Genomic DNA, 15,316 nt, shown 5'->3' with positions numbered 1-15,316 from the left:
TATCTTTACTCATTATGTAAATAACACTAGCAAGGAGGCAAACAGGCCAACAGAATTGACGCTCTATTTTATTCAGGCAAGCTGCGATAAGCAGTAGCAACGTTCAGAGAATTAAGTGCATCCAGAGCTGCTAAAACCAGTAAATAGATCAAACTATAATATTTTGCACAGCGGAAATATGCTAGCAACAGAGAACTAGTGGTGTTATATCCCATGTCAAATAATGAACAACAGCAAACTAATGTGAGAAGGGGGAAATAATCACAGTAAATCGAGAGGAAATTAATCACATTTCAGTTAATCGAGCAAATGAACATGGCTCCACCACTCAAGATCCTGCTAGAAATGACCTAAAACATGTTTGACGTGAATCAAACAATCTGATCTAAATGGTTTAATGGATTTCAATGATCATTCTCATTTAGAAGCATGATACCACGTGATTAGCCCGTCCAGAAGTCCTAGATACTCAAACAGCAAGAAATAGACAGAAGGCAATGAATTAAATGTATGCAAGCTCTAAATTACTGGAGCTCAAAACCAAACATGGTATCGAGATCACACAACATAGAGGCCGCTACGGTTGAAGCCCGAACTACGGTAAGAACGGCTAAGAAAGGACTAAAGTTAGAAGTTTGGAGTTCCAGACCTAAGGCAATTACAACATCATTCCAATTGCACTAATATTTTGGCAATGACGATAAAGATGCTAACCATTAGTGCGTCCCCTACCCCCTCTTCTTCCTCCTCGGATTCTGTTACCCCCTCGTCCTCCTCCTCCCCGGGTTCTGTTGCCCCCTCGCCTTCCTCCTCCTCCTCGGGTTCTATTGCCTCCTCGGGTTCTGTTGCTTGGCGCTCGTTGAGGTGCGTCACTCTCGGAATCGTCACTCTCAGAATCACTCTCAGTCACAAGGGTATCAGTGGAAATAGATTTTGTTTCTTCAACTGCATCTATATAATCATTGTCCGCAATGTCCACAACCAGCTTCTCTTCTGAAAATTTGGAACGAACAATTATGATAGAAATATACAGTACATGTCAAAAGAGAATGAAAATCATTATGTTAGTACAGTAGGACGCATAGTCAATTCTTGGGAGAGGAAGCTTACCTGTTTCATTCTTATGCTCTTGTGTGTTCTTCTTGCCCTTCCCGTTCTTTGTCGGTTCCATCTGACAACCAAAGAAACAAAAATGTTGCACGTGAGTACATCCGAATTTCATGTCTTGGAAATTATAAAAACATTACATTTCTATAAACGGTCCGTTAAGCGATAGGTGTTAGACAAAACTCTGTTTTGCCTCAATTTTTTCAGAGCATATAAGCCGCAATTTTTCATGTATTTCCGTTATGTCAAACTCAAAAGTAATGGAAAGGGGTCATGCCCGGTTCAGAAAAGAAAAAAAACAGCAATTTTCACATGCTTAACAACACGAGTAGCAGCAGGCACAAGGAGTAGCAATGGACCAATAGCAGCAGCCAAGAGACAGCAGCATCCGAAGCAATCAAGCGTGCAGATTCCATGGAGCCAGCGGGAGGCGCAACCAATAAAGGGCATGGAAATTAAGCAACGAGGCACAAATCTAGAGCAGGGGAGGTCGGGACCGGGTCACCTGAGGGGGGAGAGGATGAGAAGAGCTCGCCGTTGGTGTCGGGGGCTCGGCGGCGAGGTCGATCTGCCGAGGTCGACAAAGGGTGCGGGGCGGCCGGCGTGACGAGGAGTAGGAGAAGCTCGAGGTCGGGGTTGGGGACGAGGAGCGACGAGCCGGCGAGGAGGAACCGCGCGCCGAGACGAGGAGGAGCTCGAGGTCCGCCCGCCGACCCTCGCAGAGGGCGTAAGGGAGAGGGAAGCAGGGATTTGGGGGAAAGAGAGACTGCAGGCGACGAAGAAGAGAAAGGTGATGGGAGGGGTGAACCACGCCCAGTAACACGTCACCGTGTACCCTCGACGCCGGGGGTGATGCACCACAGCTCATGTCGAAGGAGACCTGTCCGGAAGCGCGGTACGCAAGCAATATTAATCCTGGCGGGCGTTTTTGAGAACCCGAAACCCCACACGCCCGAGAGGGACCCCGTCAGGGCGCGCGGCGGCTATGGGCTGCCCTAGGTCGACCTGATCGCCCCTAGGACCTCGAGGTTCGCCGCCCTACAATGAAAAAGAACGAATGAAGAATGAGGAAGAAGAAGAACGAGGGAGAAGGTAAAAGTAAAGGTAAAAGATGTAGGTAGATTTGTTCGATTGTGTGTTGTTATTCAATCGGCCGTCACCTCTTACATATATATGAGGCGGCTGGACTTTCCGTGCAAGAAAAGGACTCAAATCCCGTCCAAAACATCAAAAGATAACCTAACTCGGACTACGAGGGACGGAACTTCCGGTCAGCCCGGAACTTCCGGGCTAAAATTACATCAAATTGCCCTATTGCAAAGCTCTTGCAGGTCGCATATGGCTTCGGATCGGGATGGTCCCAAAAGCAAAGTTGTAGATCTTGCAATGTAGAAAAATTAGTTAGTTGAACACTTTTTCATCCGAGGTCATCTTGATGTCGAAACTGGCCCCTCAAATCGGCAAATAATGTTAAAATTCCAGTTTTCAGGGTGCTCCGCGTGCAAACTTTCGGTTTAGCCCAGAACCTCCCCGGAAGTTTTGCCCGGAACTTCCGGGGCAGACTTATGCAGCACACTCTTTTGACTCTAACTTTTGCATACGAATTCCGATTTAGACGTTTCTTATATCAAAATCGATCGTTTTGACGAGACGAAGACAATGCGGGTAGAAACTTTTCTCATATGAGGCCATCTTAGGGGCGTAATCAGCCGAATTGTGTTCTGAAAACAAAATCTGAATACTTCGAACAGAACTTCAGCCTTAGAAATGAGACCGGGTGGCTATGGCCCAAATATCAAAGTTTCTCCTTTTGACGATACAAAGCTTTCTCACTTTGAACACTTCTCCATTTGAGGCCATCTTAATTAAGTTCTTGGCCGTGTCAAAATCTGGTGTCAACACCACCCTGCCAGTGCCCTGTGGAACTCCGCCAGCTGGGGAGTAACTGGCACGTGGGTCCCTGTACTATCGTCCCCTATTGGGTATACTGATCCGGTAAACCGCGGCACCGCAAAATTCGTTCACGGGCTACTATAAATCCATTTTAGGAAGAACGGGCAAATGACACTAACATGAAGATCATCACGGGAGGGTCGAGGCTGTGGTAGGCGCGAGCTCCGTACCGGCTGCCACCCCGGCGCCGGCAGCCACCGCAACCGCCGACGCGCACTCTCCTGTCGTGTGCCCCTGCCCGCGCACGGCAGCCACTCTACGAAGCTCTGCCGTGTAGCTAGAGGTCCCTTCTCGAGCCTACGTCGTTTCCTTCCTCTCCCAAGGTACGCTGACCATCGGGTTTGTTTTCTTCTTTGGTGATCTCTGAGCTACAGTCCAGTTTGTGGTTCCCTTCCATCTTCTCCGCTCCGCTTAGTGATCCCCTCCTCTGGTTTCCGTTTTGCCGGGCTGCTCCGTTGTTCTCGCCATGAACGGTAGTAGCTTCGAGGATGCTATGTTGGCCAAGTACGGTTGCGACACGGTAGCGCCAGTGGCTAGTCCTCGCCGAACTGCCGGAGTCCTCGCCGTCGTTCGCAACGAAGGTATCATCCTCGCCCCTAGCTTTTTCGGCTCCATGCTGGTCAGCTGGTTCGATGGCTTCGCCAACGGCTACCGGGTTCGTCAGCTCCAGAGTGGCTCCTTCCTCTTCCAACTTGCGCATGCGTCCATCGCCAAGGAGATCGTGCTCCGTGATCCGTGGAGGTCAGGCATCATTGTGGTTAACATGTCTCTTTCCAGTTTGGCCCTTTCCGGTTGCCTGGAGGTGTCACGACCTGTGTGTTCTGCATGTTCTGGGACGTGGCATCGAGTCTGGTGCGCCAACTCCCTCCTGCCATCGATCCTTGGTCCTGGGTCGGCCCCATCCGCTTCGGACTTGGCTCACGGCCTCTTGAACGTTTCCTCCTCGCGTGCCCAGGTTTTCAGGGGTCAGAGTAGTGAGGTGCAGGGCAGTGATGTCTCTGGCAGCGCCCCGCTCGAGGGCTATTATTCATCTGTGAACCTCCCCTCCCTAGCGCTGTCGCCACGCTGGTGCCGCCGCTACCCCAGGGCCAATCGTCAGCCGTCTACAGCTCGGATCCTATGGGATCTTCTTGCAACGCTTCGCCTGACCCCTCGTGCCCCAAGCCCGCCTCCCTGTCTGTGCATGGTGACACGCCATACAAAAACGCTTTGCTCTCTCCCGTGGTCAGGCTGTCCGCTCCCCCTGCCTCGCGAGCCGTACGAAATCTGCTTTTTAGATTTGCTAAGCCTAAGGACCTGCACAAGCGATGTTTTCGCTGCCTCTCTTATAGTCATCACCGGCGGGATTGCAGGGACCCGTCGTTTGCTGGTGTTGCCGCCTAGTCGGCCATTTCAGCTTTCAATGCTCCCTCCGCTCTCTGCGCTCACCTCCCAGCCCTCCTTTAAGTACCAACTCCTTTGCCCGCAGCTCGTCACCGCCTGCTTCTTCCTCTCTCGCCCACAGCGCTACACCCTTCTCTGCTACCGATCGCACACCCCCCTCCCCAGCCATGGAGCTCGTGGTGCATGGCTGCCCCACCTCCCTGGATGTCCACTACCCTATGGTCGCGGACCAAAACTCCCTTGTTTGCCTTGTCGACATCACCCCGCCCCACCCGGCTTTCTTGCCCTGGCTCAAGTGCGTCCTCCGCTACCATCTTGGCATCTCTGCCGTTTGGTTTGCCGGCTGCTCCATGGGCACTGTCTTTGTTATCTCCCAGCGCGAGTCCGAGCAGGTCGCCGCCCTGCGCGCTAGTCCAATATGCCTTGGCAACCGTAGGATCTGGATCCGGCCTCACAATGCTGGTGACAATGCCTTCTTTTTCTCCTACTGCCACGTCGTTAGCATCTCTCTTGAGAAAATGCCGCTTGAGCTGTGGAATAAGAGAGGAGTCACGGCTAGTGTGACGGGCTTCGCCAATCTCTTTAGGCTCGAGCATGCATGCCTTCATGGTAGTGAGTTTTCCTCCATCTTTGTGCTTTTCAAAGTGGAAGCCCTCCACCATATCCCCCATCACCTTACCTTCCACCGCGTCGATGGCAATGGCATATAGGCGGACGTCATCATCAATGAGATTTGGGACGTGGCCCGCTCCCTTGGCGCCCCGACCGCGCCGCCTCGGCCGGCCGGTCTGACTGACGGGAGCGGCGCCAGCTGCTCGCTCTAGCCCGCCTTGCCACGGCAGGGGCATGCTCACCCTCGGCCTGCCTTGAGCAGTTTTGGGGGCAACATGGGCATGGCTGATCGGGCCTTCCGGGCCTTCCTCCATCCCGAGATGGCCTCGGTCGGGGACTACCTTGCCATGCTCAAGGTCGCAGTCAAGCCGAAGCTCATCAAGAACGCCACTTTCTCGCTCCCAACGGTTGCGCAGATCGGCCATGAGGACGAAGCACGGCACTGTCTTCACTCTTCCCCGCTTGCCACTGACAAGCGCGTGCCACGTGTGAGTGTCGCCTTCGACCCGGAAGAGCTGTAGTTCTCCTTCAAGCTGGATTTGAACAACCGGCGCTAGGTCGCTGGGTCCATCCCGGTGTGGCAGCTTGCTGTGGGAGACAGCTACTTCCCGTGCTTCAACTACATATCAAAGGAGCTGATGCGGGAAAGCTGTCGGTCCCTCCTTTTCTAATTCTGGCCCAAGATGCTCGATGGTAGCCTCTGCTCCCGCACGCTGCCTCTGCTTCCGTCGATGGAGTGCAAATATCCACCCAAGCCCAATGCGCCATCCAGACTCTTACCTGCGGTAGGCCCACGCATCTCTTCTATGGACAGCCCACTCCTCCCCGCCGTAGCTTACTTTCCTGCCCAGGCCCATCTAAAAGCTCACCATTTGTTCGAGGCCGGCCAATCGCACTCCCAGGCCTGAGCCTGGTATCCTGCCTTATGGTCAGGCTTCTCCTGTGGCCGTGACTGACCTCAAGCACGGCGCGTGTGCCGCGCTCCCTCCCCATGTTGCCACCGTCTTCTGTAGCTATCGCGACCCGCCGTAAGATCCTGCCGCCTGCGAGATCATCTCTTCGCCGCCCATGCTCCAGCTTCTCGACCCCCTGGGGGGCCATGCCACTGGCCAGCGCAGCCTGGCACGGGATGCGCTCGATCTGAATCTGGAGTCGGTCCCTAACGGCGCTCCTGGAGCCATTGGCGGTCTGGAGATCACGCCCCCTGCTGTGGGGGACCCCCTCTCCCTGCAGTGCAGCCAGCACCTCAGGCATGCGCATGACAGCATGCGCTTGGGCCGTGTGGAGCGCGCGGCCAAGCGCAAGGCGGTGGCGTCTGGCTCGGACACGGGCTTGGGCACAGGCCCTTCTCGCTGCTCCGGCCCCTCATCGTCCCGCCGCAAGAAGTCCAAGACGGCAGCGATCTCTGGCCTCCTTGAGATACCACCACTATCGACCCCTCTCCGCTGACCAGGAGCAAGTTGAAGCAGATCGCTGAGATCTGCGATCTTAATGTGGCTACCATCCTCGACCAAGCCAGCGCCCGTTCCTCCCCTGTGACATCTTCAGCTTCAGCTGGCTCTCCCGCCAACAGCGGCTCGTCCGCATCTTCTGTGCGTGTCCTCTCCAACCTCAATGGTTAGGCCACTGTTATCTGTGGCTGTTCTCAGTTGGGCGTGTCTGCTTAAGTCGGCTTATGCACTCTGTGCCTCTTATCTCTATCAGTTAGTCTACTTTGTTAGGATGTCAGTCAATCGTTGCACGAGCTACATGCTTGCTCATGTATCAGGTCCTTGTTGCTTTAGTTCTAGTCTGTATCGAGTCCACCTTCGGGTGCATCTATCTAGCTCTGTGTCGTGTCTAGTTCATGATCTGGGTTGTATGTTCTTTGTTTTACCATGAAGATTTTAAACTGGAATGTGCACGGCCTTGGTTATGATGATAAATGTTCGTTGGTTCGAGATCCTATAACCTCTTGCTGCCCCAGCATTGTTTGCTTGCAGGAAACCAAACTGCAACACCTCATGCCGATCAAGCTTCTCTCCTTCTTACCTGCCTCCTTCCAGGGTCAGGCTGTCACCCCTTCGATGGGTGCAGCAGGTGGAATTCTTGTCGCTTGGGTACTTCTTGGGTTCAAGGCCAGGTCATCGACACACACAGATATAACGTCACTCTGAAGATGAGTGCGACCTCTTCTGCCACTTCCTTCCTGATCACTGCTGTACACGCAAGAGGTCAGCTTTCTTTGAAGCAGTTAGTAGCGTTGCAGCAGATGCGGACGCTCCATGGGTCATCTTGGGAGACTTCAACATGTACCATTTTGCACATGAGAAATCCTGTGGCCGCATCAACTGGAGTCTAATGGACATGTTCAACACATGGATGAGAGAGATGGGCCTGGATGACATCCAGATTGACAATCGGCTTTTTACCTGGTCTAATAAGAGGACCTGCCCCACCCTTTCCAGGCTGGACCATGTGCTGGTTAACGCGGCATGGAATCTGAGCTTTCTGCAGTCCTCTGCCACATGTGTGTCTGCTGTCACTTCCGATCACACTCCGATCCTACTGCAGTTCAACGTGGATGTGCCCAAGAGCAAGTTCTTCAGATTCGAGAATCAGTGGCTCGAAATGCCTGAGGCCAGGTGTCAGTGTCAAAACCGGCAGATCTCGGGTAGGGGTTCCCGAACTGTGCGTCTAGGCGGATGGTAACAGGAGACAAGGGACACGATGTTTTTACCCAGGTTCGGGCCCTCTCGATGGAGGTAAAACCCTACTCCTGCTTGATTAATATTGATGATATGGGTAGTACAAGAGTAGATCTACCACGAGATCGAAGAGGCTAAACCCTAGAAGCTAGCCTATGGTATGATTGTTGTTCGTCCTACAGACTAAAACCCTCCGGTTTATATAGACATCGGAGAGGGTTAGGGTTACAGAGAGTCGGTTACAATGGTAAGAGATCTACATATCCGTATTGCCAAGCTTGTCTTCCACGCCAAGGAAAGTCCCATTCGGACATGGGACGAAGTCTTCAATCTTGTATCTTCATAGTCTAGGAGTTCGGCCAACGGTGATAGTTCGGCTATCCGGACACCCCCTAATCCAGGACTCCCTCAGTAGCCCCTGAACCAGGCTTCAATGACGACGAGTCCGGCGTGCATATTGTCTTCGGCATTGCAAGGCGGGTTCATTCTCCGAATACTTCATAGAAGATTTTGAACACAAGGATAGTGTCCGGCTCTGCAAAATAAGTTCCACATACCACCATAGAGAGAATAATCTCTGCACAAATTCAATCTGCTGACGTATTCTGTAGCATGACATCACACCACGGTCAAGCCTTTATTGGAATCGTTTTTACTGTCCCACCTCAGCGTTTTTAGCGAGGCGGTTTCCTTGGCACGTCTTGTCAAAGCAGAGATCGTGTCCCCTTATTCCGGGATTCTCATCAATACGGGCATGCGTAACCCAACCGCGCCATTGATTACGACGCTTGGGAGATAAGCGAGTTTTATCAGGCCGGTGGGGACACATAGTTTCGTCCGCCCATATAAGGAGATAAGGATCCACCTTTTTACCTATGCCTTCTTCCTCCTTTGCTTATCCATTTCCGCGCACTCGAGCTCCAGCGCCCAAGTCCGCACATCTCGCCTCAACCTTCCCCAGCCATGTCCGGAGCGGGAGGCAAGTGGATGGCATCCTCCGTCACGGAGGGGCACATCAAAAAGTTGAGGAAAACCGAATACCTGCACAACGACATTGCACACCGGCTTGCAGACGAGGGGCAGCTCGTCCCCACCCCCAGGCCCCATGAGAGGGTAGTGTTCCTTCCTCATTTCCTCCGCGGACTGGGCTTCCCACTCCACCCATTTGTCTGGGGGCTCATGTTCTACTACGGCCTGGATTTCCACGATCTTGCCCCGAATTTCATCCTCAACATCTCAACATTTATCGTTGTGTGCGAGGCCTTCCTCCGCATCAAGACCCACTTCGGCTTATGGCTGAAGACCTTCAATGTCAAGCCGAAGGTAGTGGGCGGCCAGCAGGCGGAGTGCGGAGGTGCCATCGTAGGCAAGATGCCCAACGTCATATGGCTCGAGGGCGCTGTCGGTGTCAAAACCGGCGGATCTCGGGTAGGGGGTCCCGAACTGTGGGTCTAGGCAGATGGTAACAGGAGACGAGGGACATGATGTTTTACCCGGGTTCGGGCCCTCTTGATGGAGGTAAAACCCTACGTCCTGCTTGATTAATATTGATGATGTGTGTTACAAGAGTGGATCTACCACGAGATCAAGGAGGCTAAACCCTAGAAGCTAGCCTATGGTATGATTGTTGTAATGGTTATGTCCTACGGACTAAAACCCTCTGGTTTACATAGACACCGGAGAGGGCTAGGGTTACACAGAGTCAGTTGCAATGGTAGGAGATCTACATATCCGTATCGCCAAGCTTGCCTTCCACGCTAAGGAAAGTCCCATCCGGACACGGGACGAAGTCTTCAATCTTGTATCTTCATAGTCTTGGAGTCCTGCCGATGATGATAGTCCGGCTATCTGGACACCCCCTAGTCCAGGACTCCCTCAGAAGCCCCTGAACCAGGCTTCAATGACGATGAGTCCGGCGCGCATATTGTTCGGCATTGCAAGGCGGGTTCCTCCTTCGAATAATCCATAAAAGATTGTGAACACCAGGATAGTGTCCGGCTCTGCAAAATAAATTCCACATACCACCGTAGAGAGAATAATATGCACACAAGTTCAATCTGCTGACGTATTTCGTGGCATGACATCACGCCACCACCAAGCCTTTACTTGAATTGTTTTTATTATACCACCTCAGCACGTTTAGCGAAGCGGTTTCCTTGGCACGTCTTGTCAAAGTAGAGATCGTGTTCCCCTTATTCCGGGATTCCCATCAATACGGACGTGGGTAACCCAACCGTGCTCGTTGCCACGCCTCCTCTATCGAAGGTGAGTCCCAAACGGTCACGGGGACGGCTCTTGGTATTCTCCTTCTTTATAATGAAACCAAGGCTCGTCTCTTTTCTTCAATCTTCAATCGAATCTATCCCTCGCCCCGAGTTCCAACACCCAGAGCCCCAGATTCGAGCGCTTCGGACCTTCAACAATGTCCGGCTCCGACCTTCAGGGCCGGTGGATGCCCTCCTCCGTCACGGAGGAGGACGTGCGAAAGCTGAGAAAAGCCAAGTACCTGACTTACGAGATCTCGCATAGATTGCCCGTCGAAGGGCAAGTCAATCCCACCCCAGAGCCCGGCGAAAGCGTCATGTTTATGTCCCACCTCCGTCGGGGTTTAGGCTTCCCGATGGATCCATTTGTGAGAGGTCTCATGTTTTACTACGGGTTGGAATTCCATGACCTAGCTCCGGAGTCCATCCTCCACATCTCATCATTCATCGTTGTCTGCGAAGCCTTCCTCCGCACTACCCCTCACTTCGGTTTGTGGCTCAAGACCTTCAACGTGGAGCCGAAGATGATCGAGGGGCATCAAGCAGAGTGCGGCGGGGCGGTTATAAGCAGAAGGGCCGATGCTCCATGGCCCGAGGGCTCTTTCCAAGAGGAGCTCAGCTTGTGGCAACAGGAGTGGTTCTGTATCACCGCTCCTAGGGGCAGCAGGCAGAAGCCGCTGCCCATCTTTCGCTCGGGCCCTCCACAGCAGCTGATGTCGTGGGTCAACCAAGGGCTCAACTGGGGGCCGTCAAAGGACGTACCCCTGCTGTAGGGCCAGATTCGAGACCTCAAAGAGAGGGAGATCAATCTGGTCATAGTGATGCAGGTTATGCTATTTCGGCGTCTCCTGTCCTGCAAGCGTCGCCCCCTCCGCCTGTGGGAATTCAATCCAGAGGGGCCACGAGCTCTCCAACACTTCATGGGTACGACACCCGTGGAGATGTATAAATTGTTCTTCGGATCACGAGAGATGTGTCCGGAATTGACCGAGGATTCCGGCCTAAGCTGCAATCGCCCAAATGCTCAGGTAAGTGGCCCTGCGTCCGGACACACCGTTTGTTTGCGCCTTCTTGAATTTGCCTTTTAACCCATCGTCTCTCGAATAGGAGTGGATAGCGCAAGCGAAACTGATACGGTGTCCGGCCCCCCTCCCGGAGACCGTGCCGGATCCCGTGCTGGTCAGGATGCTGAAGGTTGCGCCTTCAGAGGAAGGCGAAGGGGAGAACAGGGACACTGCCACCTCTACCAAGGAGGCTTTTAAGAAAGGGGGGATCGAGAATCCCCCTTCCAAGGGGAGAAGAGGACCGCTTCCGAAAACCCGGAGGCCAAGGCCTCGAAGCGGGGGAAGAGATCTTCACCAGAGGGTCCTGCGTCCGGGGAGGCCCCGGACGCACCATCTCCCTTAAGGAATCAGCCCTCCAGCGAGCCATAAGTAGAAAAAGGGGGGTTCTGTAATAAGAAACATCCCTATTTTTGCTTCTGAGGATAATCGAAGTTTTTACTTGTAGTTCGGATCTCCATCCTTCTCAGATGAGCTCGTCATCGGGGGACCTTCGTCCGGAGATGATGGAGAGCGAGACGCCTCCATGTGCCGCACCGTCGGATAGGGCAGACGAACCTGAGGTGTCATCACGGAGGGTATCCCCGAGTCCGGCAGGGCCGGAGAGTTTGGCACCAACTGGTGTGCGGCCGGGGGAGCTAAAGGATCTGCTTGAGAGGGCGTCTATCTCAGAAGGTCACCGTACATTGATGAGTATGGTGATTGGAAGGATTTCGTCCGCCGAAGGCGGGTTGCATGATGCCGTCAGGAGTTTGCTGGCGGGGTTTGAGGTACGTAAAAATGACATACCTTTTGACAGTTTTACACATAAAGTGCGCCCTGTATAGATGGTAGCCCCTAAGACTCGGTAGGTTGTCGAGAGCGACAGCGTGCCGAGGATCAAAATCGCAGGTATTGATTTTCGCCTTTCCTATGCAGGTGGCGGATGTTCCGGTGGCCAGCCGGACTGATGGAGTTGCCGAACTAAAGCGGCAACTTGACGTTGCGGATGCGGACATCGCGCTGGTCAATGAGCGACTTGACGAGTCACAAGGTAGGGTTGTTCTCCGTGGTCACCTAGTAAGGGAGCCGAAGCCCATTCCTTACAACATTTGTGCTTAATGCAGATGGTGCCGCTGCTGTGGAGAGCCTTCGGGCAGAACTTGCTTGAGCTAAGGAGCAGGCCAGAAGGAGTGATGCGGCTGCCTCGAGGGCAGCCGAAGAGCTAGAAGCCGAGAGGGCTGCTCACTGCCGAAGCAAGGAGGAGATGGCCGAAATGGCCGTGAGGATGAAAGATGTTACCGACCGCTATGAGGTTCTTGAAAAAGAATACCGAGCGGAGCAAGAAGACCTGGCGAAGGCCACCGCCAAAGCCAAGGATGCCCGTTCTGCAATGAGGGCTATAAAGGAGGAGCTGCGCCAGGCCGGAGATATTGTGGCTGGCAAGCCCTTTCTGCTGCGCAGGAGGTTTACAGATCCGAAGTATGCTCAGCTTGGCCAGCTGTGGGGTCCGGAGGATCCTTATATGGATTTAGCGGCGAGTGCAGCAGATGCTGTTGTGCACTTCCGAAGTCAGAAGGATCACGAGACGAAAGAGCTATTTTGGTCTCAATTCCGTAGTCCGGAGCGTTCACTTCCGCTGACCGATCGGCTGGCTGAGTGGGCCGAGCTTAATAGATTGTCCGGACTTGCCATGATAGATATCGTGGCTCATGTCTGGCCAGATAGGCCCAAGCCGAAGAGTTATTTCGGCTTATTGCAGCAATTCCTTGGGGCGGTGCCGCATATAAAGGCGATGAAGCGGTCGGCCTGCATAGAGGGTGCGCGGATGGCCCTCGCCCGTGTGAAGACACACTGGAGAGAAATGGATGCCACCGTTGTTGCGACGCGGGGTTCGGACGAGAGCCAGTTACCTGCCGAGCACTACTTTGGGGAAGTTCTGCGTGGTGCTCGTGTAATAGAGTCGCAGTGCTCAAAAAATGTCATGTTCAAATGATCTTTATGGTTTTGTAAAATAATGTTTACAATATAAGCGCTTTTTGTACTTGTGCGTTCAAGTATTGAAACATCTCCTGTGCGGCCGTTGATGTATACTTGTGTATAACCTGAAAGATGGCAGTCTTCGGCTTTAGCCCCCACGCACATGGTGCAGGGGTGTTTGCGAAATAGCGCGTTTTCACACTTAATCCAACGTCTTGGTCCTGTTAAGGAGGTGATAGCGTAGCAAACGAGGCAATCGGACTATAATGCTTTATCACTTTCACTTAGCCATAAGAGTTCGAAGGTGGGGCTACGATATAGCCCCTAGGGGCACCGCACTCTCCGAATTTGGGGCGCGTGTGTGTCTGACCGGGAAGCGGTCCTTCGCCAAAGCGGAGGAATTCTAAACATTCCTGAGGTCGATCAAGTGGTTGACCAGTCTCTTGCTACATCATGACAGTCAGTTTTCGGCTTTCTCTACTGAGGCGCTCACCCGGCCGAACCGGGGCACAATCGCAGTAGTTCTCCTGGTGCCGCGTTAGCCGATGATGCGGAACGTAAGGCAGCAAAACACAGGAGCCGAGCAAACCCAACATTTGACCAAAGACATGATTCGGAGCTGATGCATATAAGGCCTAACTCGAGACGCCGAACACTCCCTGAGGTGTTCGGTCTTTATGATGACGGGCAGATCAATGCCCTAAGCCCCTAGTGTCTAGGTACACGCAAGATCCTCTGATGCGGCCGATGCCAAAACGTCAGCCTCCTCTCTGGTTATGATGAGAAACCAGGGGATGTATAGCAACAAGGGACAGTAAAAAAGGTTTACGCAGGGTCTTAATTTGAAAAGAATCGTTGCAACGGGTCCCTACTGCACGTCTGCGCCTGTGTCTCCGTTGTGCTGTATCCTGGACGGGTGTAACACGCTGTTCATCTGTAAAAGAGAGGAACTTGGTTTGAAAAGAAATTGTGTCAAAAATGTATTTAAAACAGAGCATGAATAAATGAAAAAAATTGAGCTTTTATTGGCTCCTTGTTGCTCATACACACAGTCCCTTGTAAAGGGGTGTGTGGCTAGGGAGCCCCTAGTTTATTTATGCCGGACTCGTTCTAGCCGTGTCCGGGGTCTTGAACGACCTTTTAATGAGATGATGCCGCGTGGACCGGGCATTTTAAGTGTAAGAGACGCGTAGTGTGGTATTGCATTAAAGTGGACAAAAGCTTCACGTCCCAATAGTGCTTTATGGCTACTTTTGAATGGGGCGACATGAAAAATTAGCTGTTCGCGTCGGAAGTTGCCGGGTGACCCGAACATGACTTCTAGTAGTAAGGAGCCCGTGCACTTGGCAGGAGGGCCTGGCGTCACTCCTTTAAAGGAAGTGCGGCTATGTCGAATTTTAGTACGGTCTACCCCCAACTTGCGGATTGTGTCCGGATATAGCAGGTTTAAGTCGCTGCCGCCATCCATTAGGACCTGTGTAAATTGCAGTCCGTCGATTATAGGATCCAATATCAGAGCAGTCCATCCTGCGTTTCGGACGCTTCTGGAGTAGTCCAGGTGGTCGAAAGTAATTGGTTTTGACATCCAATCTCGGGGTTCCGCTGGGGTGGACCGTGCGGCATGTACCTCAGCGAGTGCCGCGCTATTGTTCCGTGGTATCACATGAAGTGAGTTTACTGTTTTGACTTCTTGTGGGAAAGTCTTTTGTTTTCCTGCGGTCTGCTGGTGGGGTTCGTCGTCATCCTCACTTGGCGCGTCGAGCCCCTTGTGTTCGGCGTTGAGTCGGCCGGACTGTTTGAAGACCCAACAATCTCGGTGGGTGTGGTTTGCAGGCTTCCCGGGTGTACTGTGGATTTGACATATCCAATCCAAAATTTTGTTCAGGTTGGATAGCTCGTCACTGTTGTCCTTAAGGGGCAGTGTTTTGTTGTTCGGCCGCGAGCTTTTGAATCCGACGTTAACCACCGTGCTCTTTGGTCTCTTTTCTTTATTTCGGCGCTGTTCCTTTCTGCGCCATGATTTTCCGTTTCCATCTCTGATCTCGGATGTACTCGGGTCGCTGGTGCTGTGTCTTGCTAGCCAGCTATCTTCCCCCGCGCAAAAGCGGGTCATGAGGCTTGTTAGCGCGGCCATTGTCCTCGGCTTCTCTTGGCCGAGGTGTCTGGCGAGCCATTTGTCTCGGACATTATGTTTAAAAGCTGCTAAGGCTTCGGCGTCCGGACAGTCGACTATTTGGTTCTTTTTGGTGAGGAACCTGTTCCAGAATTTGCGCGCTGATTCTCCGGGCTG

General features: G+C 52.9%; 1 long non-coding RNA gene and 1 pseudogene across 1 annotated transcript; both read right to left on the bottom strand.

Moving 5' to 3' along the window:
- Nucleotides 1-484: 484 nt before the first annotated feature.
- Nucleotides 485-1,850, bottom strand: LOC119340023. Its single transcript, XR_005164339.1, has 3 exons — nucleotides 1,613-1,850; nucleotides 1,111-1,171; nucleotides 485-993 (listed from the first exon to the last, which is right to left on the bottom strand). It is a non-coding gene; the product is annotated as an uncharacterized LOC119340023 (long non-coding RNA).
- A 12,250-nt stretch (nucleotides 1,851-14,100) lies between these two features.
- On the bottom strand, nucleotides 14,101-14,602 carry LOC119341784 (annotated as a pseudogene).
- Nucleotides 14,603-15,316: the final 714 nt, after the last annotated feature.

Source organism: Triticum dicoccoides, chromosome 7B (assembly GCF_002162155.2).
Source record: "Triticum dicoccoides isolate Atlit2015 ecotype Zavitan chromosome 7B, WEW_v2.0, whole genome shotgun sequence".
NCBI lineage: Eukaryota > Viridiplantae > Streptophyta > Magnoliopsida > Poales > Poaceae > Triticum > Triticum dicoccoides.
This window is presented reverse-complemented; position numbering and strand designations above follow the sequence as displayed.